The 16,250-nt window shown below is 62.3% G+C and overlaps 1 protein-coding gene, 1 long non-coding RNA gene and 1 other non-coding gene across 7 annotated transcripts in view; all 3 read right to left on the reverse strand.

The window, feature by feature from the left end:
- PIP5K1C (phosphatidylinositol-4-phosphate 5-kinase type 1 gamma) overlaps positions 1-16,250 on the reverse strand; it is a 50,868-nt gene that overhangs the window by 32,147 nt on the left and 2,471 nt on the right. The gene's annotated exons all lie outside the window — the stretch shown is intronic.
- TRNAR-UCU (transfer RNA arginine (anticodon UCU)) lies at positions 2,786-2,870 on the reverse strand. Its single transcript has one exon. It is a non-coding gene; the product is annotated as a tRNA-Arg (tRNA).
- LOC124523073 (uncharacterized) lies at positions 9,208-13,493 on the reverse strand. The gene is made up of 3 exons (XR_006964906.1): positions 11,772-13,493; positions 10,011-11,662; positions 9,208-9,597 (listed from the first exon to the last, which is right to left on the reverse strand). It is a non-coding gene; the product is annotated as an uncharacterized LOC124523073 (long non-coding RNA).

The raw sequence follows: 16,250 nt of genomic DNA on the forward strand, positions 1-16,250 counted from the left end.
AAGCCCCGCGGCGGTCCGTCTGCCCCACCCCCCACCCCAGCACCGAGCCTGCGAGGACCCCCCCACCCCCTGCTGCTCAAAACCCTCAAAAACCGTGGCCCCCCGGCCCTGGAGGGCCTTCCCTTCCTGCTCACAGCGAGTCCACTGCTGGAGGTCACGGCCCTGCCCTGTGCCGCCACCACCAGCCAGGCCGGCCGGGACGGCAGAGGCCACGCCACGATGTCGCTCCTCCCAGCCCAAGACGTGACCCACTCTCTTCTGAACGAGCCACCCAATTTTTGAGGAAATTAAGTTTTAAAAATAGCCTGGGGAGGGGGAGAGCGCGCCTGCCCCGGGACACAGCCGTGCCAGCCTCTGGGCAGGGGGGGAGGGGGCAGGGGACGCGCGCAGGGCTGAGGCTGGGCTCTCCCGCGGCCCACCGCTGTGTGGCCTCAGGCGAGCCCCTCCACCTCTCTGAGCACCTCTCCTGTGGTCTCGCCGAGCCTCCGTGGGTGCCCGAAGCTAGGGCTCCAGAGCTGGGCCCCCTGTCCCCAGCCCGCCGCCCAGCCCTACCACAGGACCCTGCCACAGGCCGCTCGATCGCTTCCGTGCAGGTGACCTCACAGCCACCCCGTGGCTCCGGAGGGAGGAGGTGAGCTCCTCGCGCCCTCAGGGGCTTCCCTCTGAGCCTGTTTCTCAGCCGCTAAAGCAGGCCAAAGCCCAGGCAGAGCCCCTCCCCCCGGCCTGCAGGGCCCACCTCCTATCAGCTGCTCCCTGCTCCAGTGGCTGGCCCCAGGGCCCTTGTCCTGGATGGTCCCCCTACCCCCACCCCAGTTACCCCCGCCCCATCCTGCACACCCTGTCCTTTCCCTCCAGGCAACAATGTCATCAATGCATGTCCTCTTCGTGGGGGCTGGGGGCGTCCTCCCTCAGGGCTGGGCCTGTGCGTTGACTGACCCATGACGGGTGGACAGACACCCTCTCCCCTCCCCTCTGCCCGCGTCTCGGCTTCGGGGGAGCCTCGTCTCCACGTCTGTTGGACGTGGGAACAAAAAGCTCGGGAAGGACTGTGGGCCCCCAAGACCCAGGGAGGAGCCTCGCCGTCCGTCTTTCAGCACCGTCACCCACCTGTGCCTTTAAAACCCACCCCAAATCTGCCCACTGTCCCTGGCCCACAGCTCCAGGACCCCCGCAGCCCCTCCACCCTGGTCCCCCCGTCTGTCCTCCACACGGCCCAGTCTCCCCACGGAGGCCACCAGAGGGCGCCCGTGAGCACCTGAGTCACGTCCCGCCCTCCTGTGCCCACAGCCCTCCAGGACTCCTACCTCCCTGGGGGAAAAGTCCAAGTCCTCCCCTGGGTCCCCAAGGCCCTGCACGAAGGTGCCCTCCCCCCGCCCCCCAGTCCTCCCTCCCTCGGCCCTCCGCCTCTCCCTCTCTCCCCCTCACTCTGCTCCAGCCACATGAGCCTCCTCGCCTTTTCTCCATCATGACAGGCAGGTCCTGCCCCAGGGCCTTTGCACCGGTTGGGCTCCCCCCTCACCTGAAACACCGTTCCCAAGACCCTTGCTGGGTTTGCTCCCTTGCTTCATCCGAGACCTGGCTCAGATGTCACCCCCTCCGAAGTGTCCCCCAACCACCTTGCCCAAAACAGTCCCTCTGAGGTCACTCTCCTCATCTCCGTGGCTTTCTTGGCCTTCCAGGCACCCAGCAGCTCCTGGGGCTCATGTGTTACGTCTCCCCCACTACAGACAGACCAGGTCTGCTCAGTCACCCCCTGACGGACACCGTCAGAGCTGAGTGTGGAGTCAGCGCTGGAGAGGGCAGCAGGGGGACACGAGGCCTCCAGGGCGGGGCCGCTTCCCAGATCAGGGCTGCATGTGCCCAGGCCGGGTGCCGGCTCCCCGTGACTCAGGGCGAACGAGAAGGCGCGAGGACAAGGCAGCGGGGCCAGCAGCCCCGAGAAGCCAGGAAGTGGCCTCACACACTTCCCTGATCGGCCGGAGCGACCCGGTGGCCCTGGGCCTCCCGCTGCGCGGCCGCCTCAGCAGCGGGGCCCTGCGGGCAGCCTGCGGGGACGCTGGGAACCTCTGCAGGGGGGGGTGGCAATCCCAACCCTCAGCCCCCCCCCCGGCCGGCCGAGCCACACTTGGAAGTCCTCTCTCCAAACCGGAAGGGCCGCGGCTGAGCGGAGACGGCCAGCTCTCTGCAGCCACGTGATGCTCCGAGGGGTGCGGTGCAACGGAGAAACCCTATGGCATGGGGAAGGGTGGAAGCTTCTGGTTCTGCCCTCTGGGAACCCCGAGCCCCGAGGTCCCGGCGGGGGTCCCCGCCACACTGGAGACCGCACCGGGGAGGTAGGCGGCCCCCAGCCGAGGTGCGGGACCAGGGTGCAGGCGCCCGCCGACCCCGGGCGAGACCCCAGAGCCGCGAGCACACACGCACTTGTTCGCTCAGGCTCGAAGCTCCGGGCGGCCTGTTACGCAGCGACAGCTGACTGAAGCAGGGACCACGGTACGAGCCGAGAGCCACCACGGTGGTGGGGACGCCGGCCGGTGCAGCAAGACAAGAAAAAAGAAAAGGAACGGAGGTTGGAGAGAAAAGATTTCAGAAAACCCAAGAAGTAAATGCAGCAGGGGCGCCTGGGCCGCTCGGCCAGCTGAGCAGCTTTTTTCTTTTTTTTTTTTTTTAACATTTATTTATTTTTGAGAGACAGAGAGAGACAGCGTGAGCAGGGGAGGGGCAGAGAGAGAGAGAGAGGGAGACACAGAATCCGAAGCGGGCTCCAGGCTCCGAGCCGTCAGCCCAGAGCCCGACACGGGGCTCGAACCCACGAACCGGGAGATCATGACCTGAGCAGAAGTCAGATGCTCTACCCACTGAGCCACCCAGGCGCCCCACGGCCGACTCTTGGTTTTGGCTCAGGTCACGATCTCGCGGGTTTGTGGGTTCGAGCCCCACGTGGGGCGGGGATTTCTCTCTCTCTCCCTCTCCCTCTGCCCCTCCCTGGCTCGTACACTCACTCTCGCTCTCAAAACAAATAAATAAACAAACATGAAAAAAAAAATTTTTTCAAGAGAAGAACTAAACACAGCAGAGCAGGCGGCCGGCAGCTAACCCAAGGTCACGGCGCTCCCAGCCGAGGAGAACGGGAGTCTGGGAGTCTCTGCCCTCTGCGCCCACCCCCTGCTCCTTATACGCCTGCCTCGCCTGGTTCCACGCTCGGGTGAGTTTTTATCTCTTTGGTAGCTGGCCCTTTCCAATCAGCAGACGCGGGCAAGACCCCCGTCCTCCAGGGGTGCTACAAGCCCAGAGCAGGGAGGGGACGTGGGGAAGGGGTGGACGGGGGCATGGGGGGCGGGGAGTATGTGAACTAAACGCAGCAGAAGGTCAACGGGGGGATCCAAGCAGTACGAAGTGAGCTTCCACCGTCCGCTACTTTCAACTTTTCAGTAGCGTTGAAAATTTTGCTTTTTAACGTCTATTTATTTTGAGAGAGGTGGGGGAGGGGCGCAGAGAGAGAGAGAGAGAGGGAGGGAGGGAGGGGGAATCCCAAGCAGGCTCCCCTCTGTCAGCGCAGAGCGTGACGTGGGGCCCCAACGAAACCAAAGGTCTGACCCTCAACACGCTGAGCCCCCCCAGGCGCCCCTCGGTTGACAATTTTCTGAATGCGGGTTAAAGGTCAACCTGGCCCTGTGCTGCCGGGTGTTTTCAGGCTTTGGAGAAGCTCGCGTTTGGGGTGGATTGGCCCCAGGAGTGGGCGTGGGTTTCACACACACTCGCTCAACGCACCTTTGCACCTTTGTGGCCGGCGCGGTCCCACCTCGGGGCCTTAGCCGCCACCGTCACCGTGCCCGCGGCCTCGAAGGCTCCCTCCCTGCATCTCCACGCGGCCGGCACTCAGATGGTCTCGGTCTGAACATCGCCTCCTGGAGGGTCCACCCCTGACGCGCTGCCTAGAGCAGTCCCTTCCCACCCCACCCCTGCCCACCCTCTACCACGCCCCCAGCTCACTGATTTCGGGCCACACGTCACCGAAGGGACCTGTTCCTTCCCAGTAGAGCAGAGGCCACAGCGGGCTTGCCAGCGCTGCGTCCAGTCCCGGCACGTGGGAAGCTCATCCCGGCTCTCACCCTGACAGCCGACAGCCGGGGGACAAAAGTCCCCGTCGCGCCAGGAACCATCGGGGCCTCAGCAGAGGCAGGACTCAAGCAAAGGCTGAAACTTCAAACTAGGGGGCAAGTCTCAAACGAAGGCTTCGGGACTAAGAAAGCCCGTTTCTGCCTCGCAGATAGTTTTTTCCTCTCACAATTTTGCGTTTACCACCCCGAACCACCCAGAAGGGTGAATGGTGGCAGGTAAGGAATTACAGATTGTCCTGGTTCCCAGCTTCCCAAAGAGCATTCTGTCCACCACTCGCTCCCTCGCGCGTTCCAAACTCTGGGAGCGTTCCCTGCGTGCTGGGCCCCATTTCTGGGGACACACTGGTTCTTTGTCTAAATAGATTTAGGGACAAAAGATCCGAGGCGCCCAGAAAAGACGCCAACGCATCAGGCGCCTGGGCGGCTCAGTCTCGGCCGAGGGTCCCACTCTTGGTTCCGGTGCAGGTCATGATCTCCCGGTTCGTGGGTTCAAATCCCGGGTAGGGCTCTGTGCTGACAGCCTGCTCGGCATCCTCTCTCTGCCGCCCCCCTGCTGCTCTCTCTTTATTTTTAATGTGTAAAAATGAACATTAAAAAATAACAAAATATTTCGTGATAAAAATAGCTTAGCCGTACTCTCCTGTCTACTTCTGTCTTCTGTTTGCAGCTCCCTGTACTAAACAGCTACAGGCGCGCACACGCCCCAGCGCTGGGCTGGCGCCCCGAAAGCCGCACCCCCCACCCCCTAACACTCCCGGGAGACGACCGCCACTGGACCCACTTTACAGCCGGGGAGACTGAGGCCCAGAGGTCTCAGAGGCAAGTTCAAGGTAGCTCAGCGGCAGGGGCTCCCGAGTCTCTGCAGACGCGCTCCGCCCGCAAGGGCTGGCGGTCAGGTCTGCTCAAGGCAGCCCAAGCCGGCCCGCCCTCGCGGCAACCAGAAGCTTCCTCCCCTTGGGTGGCTTTCCCTGACCCCGCGGGCAGAGCGGCTGCTCCTGAAGCCGAACGCTGCTCCCACGCACCTGGCCCGGTGTCCCGCAGCCGTTCGGTCACCTGTGTGAGCCCCACCCCCACGCGGGTCCCTGGGCCCAAGGGCAGAGCCCCCGCCCGCCCGGCCCAGAAGCAGAGCTCCACACTACGACGACGACGACGACGCCCGCTTGCTGCCGACTCCCGCACTGCCCTAGGCGCGGGCGCTCCCGGCCGGGGGCTCTCTCCACCGGCACCAGCTTCTGTCTGGTCCCCGGCCCTCGGGGGACGCTCTGCCCGAGGTCGCCCACACCATCAGAGGCGCAGAGGGCGACAGCTCGTCTTCCACAGATTCGGACGCTGGGGCCCCGGGCTCGCCATCCCCTGACCGGGCGCCCCCGCAGTCGCCTGCCCGCGCCCACTGCCCAGCCTGTGGGCTGCTGTCTGGTCCTCCACCGTTCGGGCTCCTTCAGGCCCTGGGCCCTGGGCCACCTCCCACCTCCCCTCTGCTCCGCGACCGCCCTCCCTCCCAGAGCCTGTCCTGGGGCCTAGTGGTTGTGGGTGTGGCCTCTCCTGGCAGCCTCTCCCTCGGAAACCCGCGGAAACCCACACCACAGCGCCGCCTTCAGGGGTCTCCTGGCTCCTCCCAGAGCCCCGCAGGGCAGGCCACTTCTCCCTGTGTCCCTCCGTGACTCCCCCCCCTCCCCCCTGCACCAGCTCCCAGGCACGGGGCATCAGCTGAGAAACCCTGGAGGGCTGCATGGAGGAGGCTGAGAGCAAGAGCCCCGGGGGAAGAGCGAGGGGAATGTGGCTCTCACAGGTTCCCTGAGCTGGACATCTGCTGCGGGGCGGAAGGCCCAGCAAGGCCACGGGCCCATGGGGCTTCCCCCCTGGCCTATCCTATGCCTCTCGTCTCTCTTCTTCAGAGGGGGAAACTGAGGCTCAAAGAAGTGGTGTCAGGATGCTTTGTGTTGAGACAGAAGCCTAACTCACACGGTATGTGGAGAGGGATTATTTGTTAACACAACTCAGGGGCCAGTAAACTGTGCCCTGCAGACCAGACCCGCCTGCCGTCTGTTTTGTAAGTAAAGTTTTATCGGCACAAAGCCACACCCACTCATTTACCAATCTCTGCCGTGGCTTTTGTGCTCCCGTGGCAGAATCCAGAACCGAACGCTTACGAGAGAGACCACCCGGCCCTTCGCGGGAGGAGCCTGCCGAGCCCCGACCTAACTGAAGATGAGCTTCAAGTCTGGCGGCACCTGGGGACCCTGAGGACTCGGTCTCCCCACCGGCCAGGGCTGCTGTCCTCCCTGCGGGGCCGCCCCCACCCCCAAGTAGGCGCCTGACTGTCCTGCAGGTCACGTGCCGAGGCCTGGGTCCCCACCCCGGAGCCAGCGGCACCCTGCCGAGGTGTGGGGGGTCGGGGCTCCTCGAGGGGACACCGGGAGGCCGATGCTGGACCCTCAACCACAGACCTCCACTCGGGAAGGGCCAGCCGATGGGCGAGATCCACAGACAGAAGGGCAGGAGCACAGCCGCGGAGAGAGCCTCCCCCCACCTCCCCCCACCTCCCCCCACCTCCCCTCACCTCCCCCCACCTCCCCCCACCCACCAGCAGGTGCCCAATGAAGGATCACGCGCTGTCTCAGGACCAACGTGTGAGGTTTCTTGGCCCAGTTTTCTTCCCAGATATATTTTTACTCCCCGGAAGCCAGGGCTGGGCTGCAGATTCTGCACTTGAATTCTAAAATACCAAGACCCACTGAGGCAGCCCAGGGCTGCTCGGCCAGAGGCCCCCTTGGCCTCTAGGCTAGAGGCCTCTTGCTCCCGTCACTCGCAGCCGGTGCCCACCGACCAGGAGACAGGCGGACGGTGGGAAGCCAGGCCGGGCACTCTCGCGAATGCCAGCAATTCCCTCCCCAGTGGGGGCCAGCCTCCCCGACGGGGCAGGTCTGGGCGTCCAGAATCCCAGGGGGCCGGAGCCGGCTCTGTCTCGCACAGAGGCTGAGCCAGGCGGGCACCAGGCCCCCGACGCCCGGCCGGGCTCCGGGATTGCCACGGGACCTCCCGCACCTCGAGGGTCACTCTGCGTGAGGCCCGCGAGGGCCACGACTGCCCCATTCTACGGGTGCAGAGGGAGGGTCTGAAGCCACGCGAGCTGCCCGCTGGGCGGCCGGCCTTCAGGATGGCCCCCGGCCGGCCTGGTCCCCGGGTAGCCACAGCTCCTGCCGCGGCCGGTGGGCGTGACCGGCGGGGTACGGCCGAAGTCCGGGCCGCGACCTCTGACCAGGTCAGACGCAGCCGCCTTTGCTCGCTCTCGGGCCGCTCAGCCGGGGAGAAGCGGCCGCCGAGCGGCGAGGACACACAAGTGGCCCTGGGAACGGAGGCCGTCTGCCGGCAGCCACCTGAGACAACAGCTCGGGACCGGCTCCTCCAGCCCCGGTCGAGCCCTCGGATGGGGCAGGAGGCTCGAGTGCGACCTCGTCAGAGACCCTGTGCCAGAACCACCCCGCCCAGCCACCCTTGGACTCCTGACCCACAGACACCGGGAGGCAGTAAGTGTGCGCTGTTGTTTAAAGCCGCCACATTCCGGGGTCTGTGTTCACAGCAACAGCTGTGACACACTGGGGGTTCCCACGTGGCCCCTGAGAGTACAGAGAAGGACAGCGGGTGGGGGGCGTCTAGACGGATGGCCTCCCTGCCCTCCCCTCCCCTTGCCTCCCCTCACTCCCTGCACTCCTGCCACGCAACCTCCTTGCCGTTCCTCACATGCACCAGGCACAGTCCTGCCCCAGGGCCCTTGCACTCGCTTCTCTACCTAGGATACTCTTCCCCATTTCACCGTTCAGGCCTGGATCGTCTCCTCCTCAGCGAGACCTTCCTGCACACCTGGCTCAAGCCGGCTCCCTGACCCGTTCTCCACCTCCATCATAACTCCTACCCCTGGTCAGTTTAAACGTTCCGTTTCATCTGTGGGCCCTCCAGTGACTGCGCCCTTCGAGGCCAGGAGCCCCGTGAGGGCAGCACTCGCTACAGCCCAGGGAGGCACGTGCCCACACTTCGCAGTGCCTCCGGCACCGGGACCCGCTCCCTCCTCCCTGGTGGTGACCGCGGGAGCCAGTCACGACAAGGTCTGGGGGCTCAGGAGGCCTCTAACCACTGAGCCACCGACTACAACACCCCAGTGGCCCCAGCGACCGGCTAGAAGGCAGCAGGCGCGTGGGCACAGCAACAAAGAGCTGAGGCCCGCTGGGTCTGCACCACACCGCCCGATGCACCCAACAGCCCGGTGAGGTGGGTGCCACGGCCCCGAGAAGCCAGGTCACCTGCCTGAGGTTCCCCGGGAAAAAGCGGGCACGGATGCACATGATTCCGGGTGGCCGGGCTCCAGCCTGAGCCACAGGCACACGGGTGGAAGGGGACAGGAAGAGCCAGCCGTGCTCGAGGGGGCAGAGCCTCCCAGGAGGAAGGAAGAGCCGGTACAAAGGTCCTGGGGCAGGGCTGTGCCTGCAGAGTTGGGGAATCAGCACAGAGGCCCAAGTGGCTGGAACAGAGTAAGGAGAGGAGAGAGCCTGGCGGCTTCCTGGAGGCAAGCCCGGGATCCATCTCGGCCCCTGCTATGACTGGAGGCCAGGCCAGGGCTGGAGGCTGATCTGGGGGCTGAACGAATACCCACGCCACCCCCGCTGCTCCTGTCACCGGGGCAAAGGCCTCGCCCACCTGGTTCCGGCCTCTGCCTGGGCTCCTTCTGGGCTCCACCAGCTACGGGCTTCCCTCCGAGCCCGGCATACAGTGAGCGCTCAATAACGAGCTGGGTGACTAGCGCGTGTATAATGGGGTATCGAACAGCGTGTGAGAGAACACGTTGGCTCTGAGTTACACCGTCGGGAAGTAAGAGCCAAGCCAAGCTTAATGCGTTAAAATGGAAAATGCGGGAAAGCGCGGGGGGTGCCTGGGTGGGTCGGGCGAAGCGTCATCTGACTTTGGCTCAGGTCGTGGTCTCCTGGTTTGTGAGTTTGAGCCCCACATCGGGGTCACTGCTGTCAGCACAGAGCCCGGAGCCTCCTTCGGATCCTCTGTCCCCCCCTCTGCCCCTCCCCCACTCGCACACACGCGCTCTCTCTCCCTCTCTCAAAAATAAACAAACGTTTAAAAAAACATAAAATGCAGAACAGAGTTGGAAGATTCACGTTTCCCCATTTCAAAACGGGCTGCAAAGCCTCGGTGATCAAGGCAATGTGGTCCGGGCACACGCAGATGGGGACGCCCGTCTGGACGCCCTGGAATGGTCCAGGATACGTCGGTGGGAATCCAGAACCAAACACGCACATTCCCGGCCGGCTGATTTCGACGAGCACCCAGACGACTCAGTGTCGACCGGCGGCTCTGGGACAACCGGGTTTCCACGCACGAGGAGTGACGTCGGGCCCTACCTCACACCGTATGCACTCGGAACACGAGACGCAGCAGAAATCTAAGCCCACGGAGCGGATGGAACCATAAAGCTCTGGGAAGAAAAGTAAATCATTGCGTTGAGTCAGGCCGTGGTTTCTTGGACGTGACCGCTCTAGTCCAAGCCACCAAAGGAAACATGAGCTGGACTTCCTCAAAATGAAAACGTCTGCTCCGCAGGGCGCCCGGCCAGCTCAAGTCAGCACAGTGTGCGACTCTGGATCTCGGGGTTGTGAGCTCGAGCCCCGTGTGGGGCACAGAGATCACTAAAAAAATAAACTTAAAAATAACGTTTGCACTTCAAAGGCCACCACCAAGAAAGCAGGGAGGCAACCGACAGAATGGGAGAAGGTATCTGCCAATCACAGGTCTGATGAGGGAACTGTATCTAGCATATGTAAAGAGCGCTTACAATTCAACAATAAAATGAACCCAAACGAGAAATGAGCAAGGGATCTCAACACGCACTTCTCCGCAGGAGGACGTACAGATGGCCAGCAAGCCCAGGAACACACGCTCCGCGTCACTGATCATCAGGAAACACAAATCAAAACCCCAGCAAGACACCACTTCACGCCCACGAGGACGGCTAGAATCAAGCAGACACACGGTGACAAGTAATGTCCAGGACGTGGAGAAGTCAGAGAACCCTCACACACGGCTGGTGGGACTGGAGAGTGCGGCCGTCATCCATACGTTATGGACACTGCCCGTCACCAAAAGCGGGAACAACCCAGATGTCCGTCAACAGATGATCGCCATCCATTTCACGGAAGGTCACTCGGCCCCGAACGGGAGCGAGTCGCCGACACGCGCTGCCCCACGGACGGACCCTGAACACGGGACCCAGCGAGGGAAACCAAGGGTGAGGGCATCCTAAGGCGGAGAGAGCACATGCCAAGGCCCTGTGGGAACAGGACAGGATGCTTTGGGGGAGCAGAGAGCCAGGGTCTGGGGTGGCTGGAGGGGAAGGTGCGCCTGGGGGAGCTGAGAATGGAGGTGGGGGGGGCGGTCTCGGGGGGGGGGGCAGAGCCCGGACCACCGGCCGACCCCTCCTCCCCCAGGCTGAGACCCACTCCCACACGTTCTGCCCCCTCCTGCATCCCCGGCCGATCTCGATCTCACTGCACAAAGCGAACGTTCCCGGAGTGGTAAACAGGAAGCCTCGCAAAGGATGGGGGGAGGGTGGCCATGAATCCAGAACTCGGCAGGCCTTAGGCCGGCGGACGGCTTTCCAAAGCTCCGGCTCTCAAAAGAAAGAGAAAGAAGGTTCCAGAACTTTCACCACTCTTGCCACAAACACGGCCGCGCACACGGCCCTGCCAGGCACGGGCCTCCCACCAAAGTCCAGGCCGGAGGCCTGAGGGGACCAGGTGGGCTTCCCGAGGGAGCCGAGAGCGGGGGCGAGGCTCACTCACAGCTGCTCAGGCAGAAGGTTCCGGTGCTGGGGTCGGGCCCGGGAGACCAGCTGCTCCCAGGTCTCCAAGTGAGATCCCGGATCCTAGCGAGGGATCAAAGATCGCCATCCGGGACAACTCTGGACGCACCGGCACAACGTGGGTCCTGACTGTGGACTCTGCACGGATGTTACGCTTCCGGAACCTGATCTCTGCACTTGGCGGAGGGGGCGTCTGTCCGCAGGGTACAGAGCTGCTCACCATGCCGACTGCGCATCTGCAGACCCACCCCCGGCTACCGCAGCCCCCGATCGGTACTCACTCGGGAGCCCTTCCCGGTCACCTGGAGACGCACGCGGGGCACCGAAAACTGTCACCTCCCGTGCACGCGTCCAGCCGAGCGTAGCCTGCTTCCTGTCTCCCCCCTTGTGCTGTAGACGGGGGCCCTTTCTGTGGGCTACCGAGAGGCGGGTTTTACGTTTTGTGCCGTTTGTTGGTGGTTTTCACCGTTCACAACGGCCCCCAGGCTCAGAGCTGCGGTGGTCGGGCGTTCCTGAGCCCAGAGGACGGCGACGCGCCTTAGAAAGTGTGTTAGACACGCTTCCACCCGGCAGGGGTTGGCGCTGCTCGTCACGAGGTCGCTGCTAACGACGCAACAGTATGTATCTGACAAGGGTCTTTATGCAGAAGCACACACGGCGTGAGGTTGCACACGGACGTGATCTGGCGATGAAAACGTGGGGACCAGAGGCTCGCGGGGACCTGCGTGTTTCCCAGGAGCCGCACCTCAGTATTCCCAAACTCCACAGAACTGCGAATAATGAGAACCCACCTCTGTACTTAAGGACGAAGGGGCTTCCAACTGACTCTCAAAGGACCCGCAAAATCGCACACAGGCGATAACACCCATTCAGAGAGACGTGTCGGCAGCTGGAGAATCTCAGCTAAGAGCCTCGGGGTGTTTGCCGCAGTATCTCGCAACTTTTTCTGCAGCCTTGAACGTTTTCAAAATACGACGTTAAAAAAAAAAAAATTAAAGGTACGTGCGAATGCAGAAAACCACCTGGAATGACCGACGGTTGGTTACCTCCTCCTAGAAACAGAGAGGGCAAGACAAAGTCCTCCCTGTCTCCTGACCACAGGGCAGGCTGCTGCTTTTTAAAGGAAACGTGTTATTACTCGTAGTTACAGGCTCGCCTGCTGCAAGAAGTCAGGCAGATGAGCGGGACAGAATAGAAAGTCCAGAAATAGACCAGCCGCATGCAGGAATCTGGGATGTAATAAAGGGGGCATCTCAAATCGGTGAGGGAAGCAGGTTTTCCAGAAACCGTTGGGGCAACCCCGAGCCCCCTGGAAAACCGTGGAACAATGAAATCCTCATACGCCGTACGCGGGGGTACATCCCAAATGGAGCAAGACTTTAAATGCTTAGGAAAAGGCGAAACCACCTTAGTACTAGAAGAATTAGAACCTCAGGACGGAGAGCACATTTCCACCCGTGACATCAAACTGAGAAACCGTCAAGGAGAGATGGATAAACTTGACCACATAAATACAAAGATACCTGCCCGAGGTCAACTATCATCATGAGAGAAAACGGGGAAGGGCCACTTACGCCTGTGTCACGAATTTAAAAAAAAAAAAAAACAAAAAACTTTCACGATATATAAAGAGCTCCCACAAATCAATAAGAAAAAGACTGGTAGCCCAATCGAATACGGGAAAGACGCAGCTCCGTGGTTCCCATCAAACAGAGAGAGTTCCGAGGCGTGCGTTATTAAACGTGGCAAAAGGGGTGAGCGATGAAAAGCGGTCTGGCCCAAGCGCACCCCAGAGCGTCCTTCATACACAAATGCCCAAACAGCACCCCGCTCCTTAAACCCTCAGCGGCAACCCCACCCATCCGGAACAAAGGCCAAGAAACGTGCGCGTGGCACACGTACGACACAGAAAGCAGTTGTGACAAGACACCGGGGGTTCCTTTTTCCAACCGAAGTCACAGGCTAGGTCCCCAGAAGGCCTTCGCTCACTCTGGCTCAAGCACTCAGGGCGCCCTGGGCTGGACCCCAAGCCCTCCAGCGTGGCTCAGTGGGGCAGCAGGTGCAGGGCCCTGTGGCTAATCCGCCAGGTCAGTAATCCCCACGGTGGGCAGTCCGCGGCTCCAGGCCCTGCCGGCCAGCTGGCGGCAGCAGGCAATCCCCAGGGGGGTCTCAACCTGCCCGGTCACGAGTGGGGACACGTGTCAGTCACAGCGGCAGGCGGCGCGAGCAGGAAGGCCCGGGAGCCCGAGACCCTCCTGGAGCCCGGGCCTCCCCGGCGATAAATGCCGATGTCGCGTAGCTGTCTGTCATTCAACGAGCACCACCCCGGGGGCCTCGGGCCTCTCCCGATTCCTGTCCCCCGTGCCCTCATCTTGAGAGGAGCTGGGCTGGGGGGGCAGGGACTTCACTTGCTCAGAGGCACAGCTGTCTGCGGCCAAGGCAGCGTGAGACCCAGGCCAAGACCCGGGCTTCCCCGCCCAGGGTCCGTGGGACTCCACCTGCCTTGCCCCCCCCCCCCCATCAGTACCACGCTGCCAGAACCTGCTCCTTCTCAGGCCTTCCCCACCCCCACCCACCAGCTCCAGGGCACAGACCAATCCCTTCTGGCTTCTTCGGCTCCCTCACCCCCCTCACCCCCCATGGCCTCCACCCAGGCTCCCAGCACAACTCAGCACCACTCATCTGGCACCTGTCCCGGGAGGCTCCTTCCCGACCAACTAGCCAGAGTGCTGCGCCAGGGCCCCCCCAAAGGCCCCACGTGACTGGCCTGGCCCATTTCGGCCCCCCCACGACAAGAACTTTGTTTCCGTGGCTCAAATGAGCCAAGCTCATTCCTACCTCAGGGCCTTTGCACAGGCCAATCCCTCTGCCCGCTAATCCATCTCCCGTGGCTGCTTTTCTCACTTAGGCCACTCCTCCCCGACCACCCCGGCTGCAGCTTGCCCCACACTGGCGATCGCAACGCCACCGGTTTCTTTCCCCTCCACGTGCTCACCACTGACCAGCACGCGCTCATTCAGGGGATGGCAGCATTTTCCACAAGGCGCGAGACCGCGGGCATTTCTGACTCTGCGGGCCATGAGGTCTGTAGCCCAAAAGCCGTCACAGGCAGCGTGTGAGTGGGCGGGCACGGCTGTGTGCGAAGAAAACCCGCCCGACAAAAACTGGTGCTGGGTGGGACTCGGCCCAGAAGGCAGTCTGCTGACGACCGGTCCTCTCGGTTTGCTTGCCCGCCACCGTCATCCTGACCCCCGCCGATCTGAGAGCCCGCGAGAGCAGGGAGGGAGCCCCCGGCTCACTGCACCTAGAGCCCACGGCAGGAGCTTGGGCGATGTTTAATCAGCATCGTCTAAGGGCTAAGGAGTAAGTAAGCGACTGCCCGCGCTGGATTCTGCGCGGGAGGGGCGTGCAGCACGGGGGCCTCTTCCACCCACGCACCCATCTGAGGAGGGAAAGTCCCCGCGTCCCCGCGCCCACGCGCCTGGTGCCCCTCTAAGGGCTTACGAGTCAATCCGCTCGATTCAGCCCTAGGAGAAAGGTACCGTCATCGCACCCGTCTCACAGATGGAGACGCTGAGGCCGAGTGTCCCCGGCTGGTAAAGGACGCAGCTGGGATGTGAACCAAGGGCTCTGGCTCCCAGGCCTCTCTCCACGGAGGGGACCAGACCGTCAGAGGTAAAAGCGTCACATCGCCAGGAAGCGTCCAGGGCAGAATTCCAACTGGGAGATTCCAGCCGACTCGCCACAAGGGGATAAGGGACCACTCACCCACAACCGCAGAGGAGGCCTCTGGCGACAATGCCCCAGCCCAGCCCTGTGGGCCCTGTGGGCCGTCTTCTCTCTCTCCTTCAGGCCTCCCTCCGTCAGGGGAGGCTTCACGGAGGAGACATTTGAGCAAAACCTTGAAAAAACTAAGGAAGCAGACGACACGGATATAAAGGACAAACGTTCTAGACAGACGGCACAACGTGTGCAAAGGCCCTGGGGCAGGGGCACGACCAGGCCTAGGAGGAACAGCAAGGACCAGGCCCAGGTGGCTGGAGCAGAGTGGGCAAGGGGAAGACAAGGGGAGCGGAGGGAGGGGATGGGGCAGGTCGTGCAGGGCCTTGGGGGCCTCAGGGAGGACTTGGGCTTTTACCCCTAGGGAGGTGGGAGCCCTAAAGGGCTGTGGGCAGAGGCGAGCAGAACCTAAGTCAGTTTTTAACAGGAGCCTTCTGGAATGAGCTGTAGGGTGCATGGGAAGAGACGAGGGACCGAGCCAGTGACGGATGATGGGGCTAGACCAGGACTGGCAGAGGAGGAAGAAGTAGGCAGATTCTGGGTCCATTTTGAGGACAAAACCAGCATAATCTGCCACCAGATTAGATGTGGGAGGGGGCTGGCGGGGGGGGGGGGTGCCGGGAACGAAGCCAACTGTTCTGTGCTCTCACGCAAGCAGGAAGGATAGGAGGGAAATGGCTCGGAACAGCAGACCGCAGCACGGGCCAAGAGCCCACAGGCAGACCACGGGCCCCGTGAATGCATCCAAACCCCCCAAACCAGCGGAGAACCCCATCGGGCCCTTTCTGGACCAGGCCTTGGGAGCAAGGAGCGGGGCATTTAAAGTAACCAGATTCTAGGGGGCGCCTGGGTGGCGCAGTCGGTTAAGCGTCCGACTTCAGCCAGGTCACGATCTCGCGGTCCGTGAGTTCGAGCCCCGCGTCGGGCTCTGGGCTGATGGCTCAGAGCCTGGAGCCTGTTTCCCATTCTGTGTCTCCCTCTCTCTCTGCCCCTCCCCCGTTCATGCTCTGTCTCTCTCTGTCCCAAAAATAAATAAACGTTGAAAAAAAAAAAAATTTTAAAGTAACCAGATTCTAAACCCCAAGATGCCATTTCCCCTCCATCAGATTGGCCCAAATCACCGAGGCTCGTAACATTCAGAGCTGGCAACGCTGGCCAGAGTCTCTCTCCGCCCCTGCCAGACCTTTCTGGAAAGCCAACAGGCTTCAGATAAGAATTCTCAATCTGCTCGCCATGACCCAGCCATTCCAGAACAGGGACTTCAACCGCCAGACAGTAGTTAAAGCGCCACAGTTGGGGCCACGTTCAAAGACGTTCCCCACGACACTGCTTCTCACAGCAGAAGGTGGACGCCAGGGGCAGCCAAAATGGGCCTCAGCAGCAGGCGGGCGCACTCGTTAAGGGCTGGTGCCTAAAACGGGCTGTCCCTGCCGGTCATCGGGCACTCTCGACATGCCGACGCGTGCTAACTCCGGTAAGGCTCACGGCCA

The sequence above is a fragment of the Lynx rufus genome, unplaced genomic scaffold, assembly GCF_022079265.1.
Source record: "Lynx rufus isolate CCGP_SWC_20201006 ecotype Redwood Valley unplaced genomic scaffold, mLynRuf1.p SCAF_4, whole genome shotgun sequence".
NCBI classification, from domain to species: Eukaryota; Metazoa; Chordata; class Mammalia; order Carnivora; family Felidae; genus Lynx; species Lynx rufus.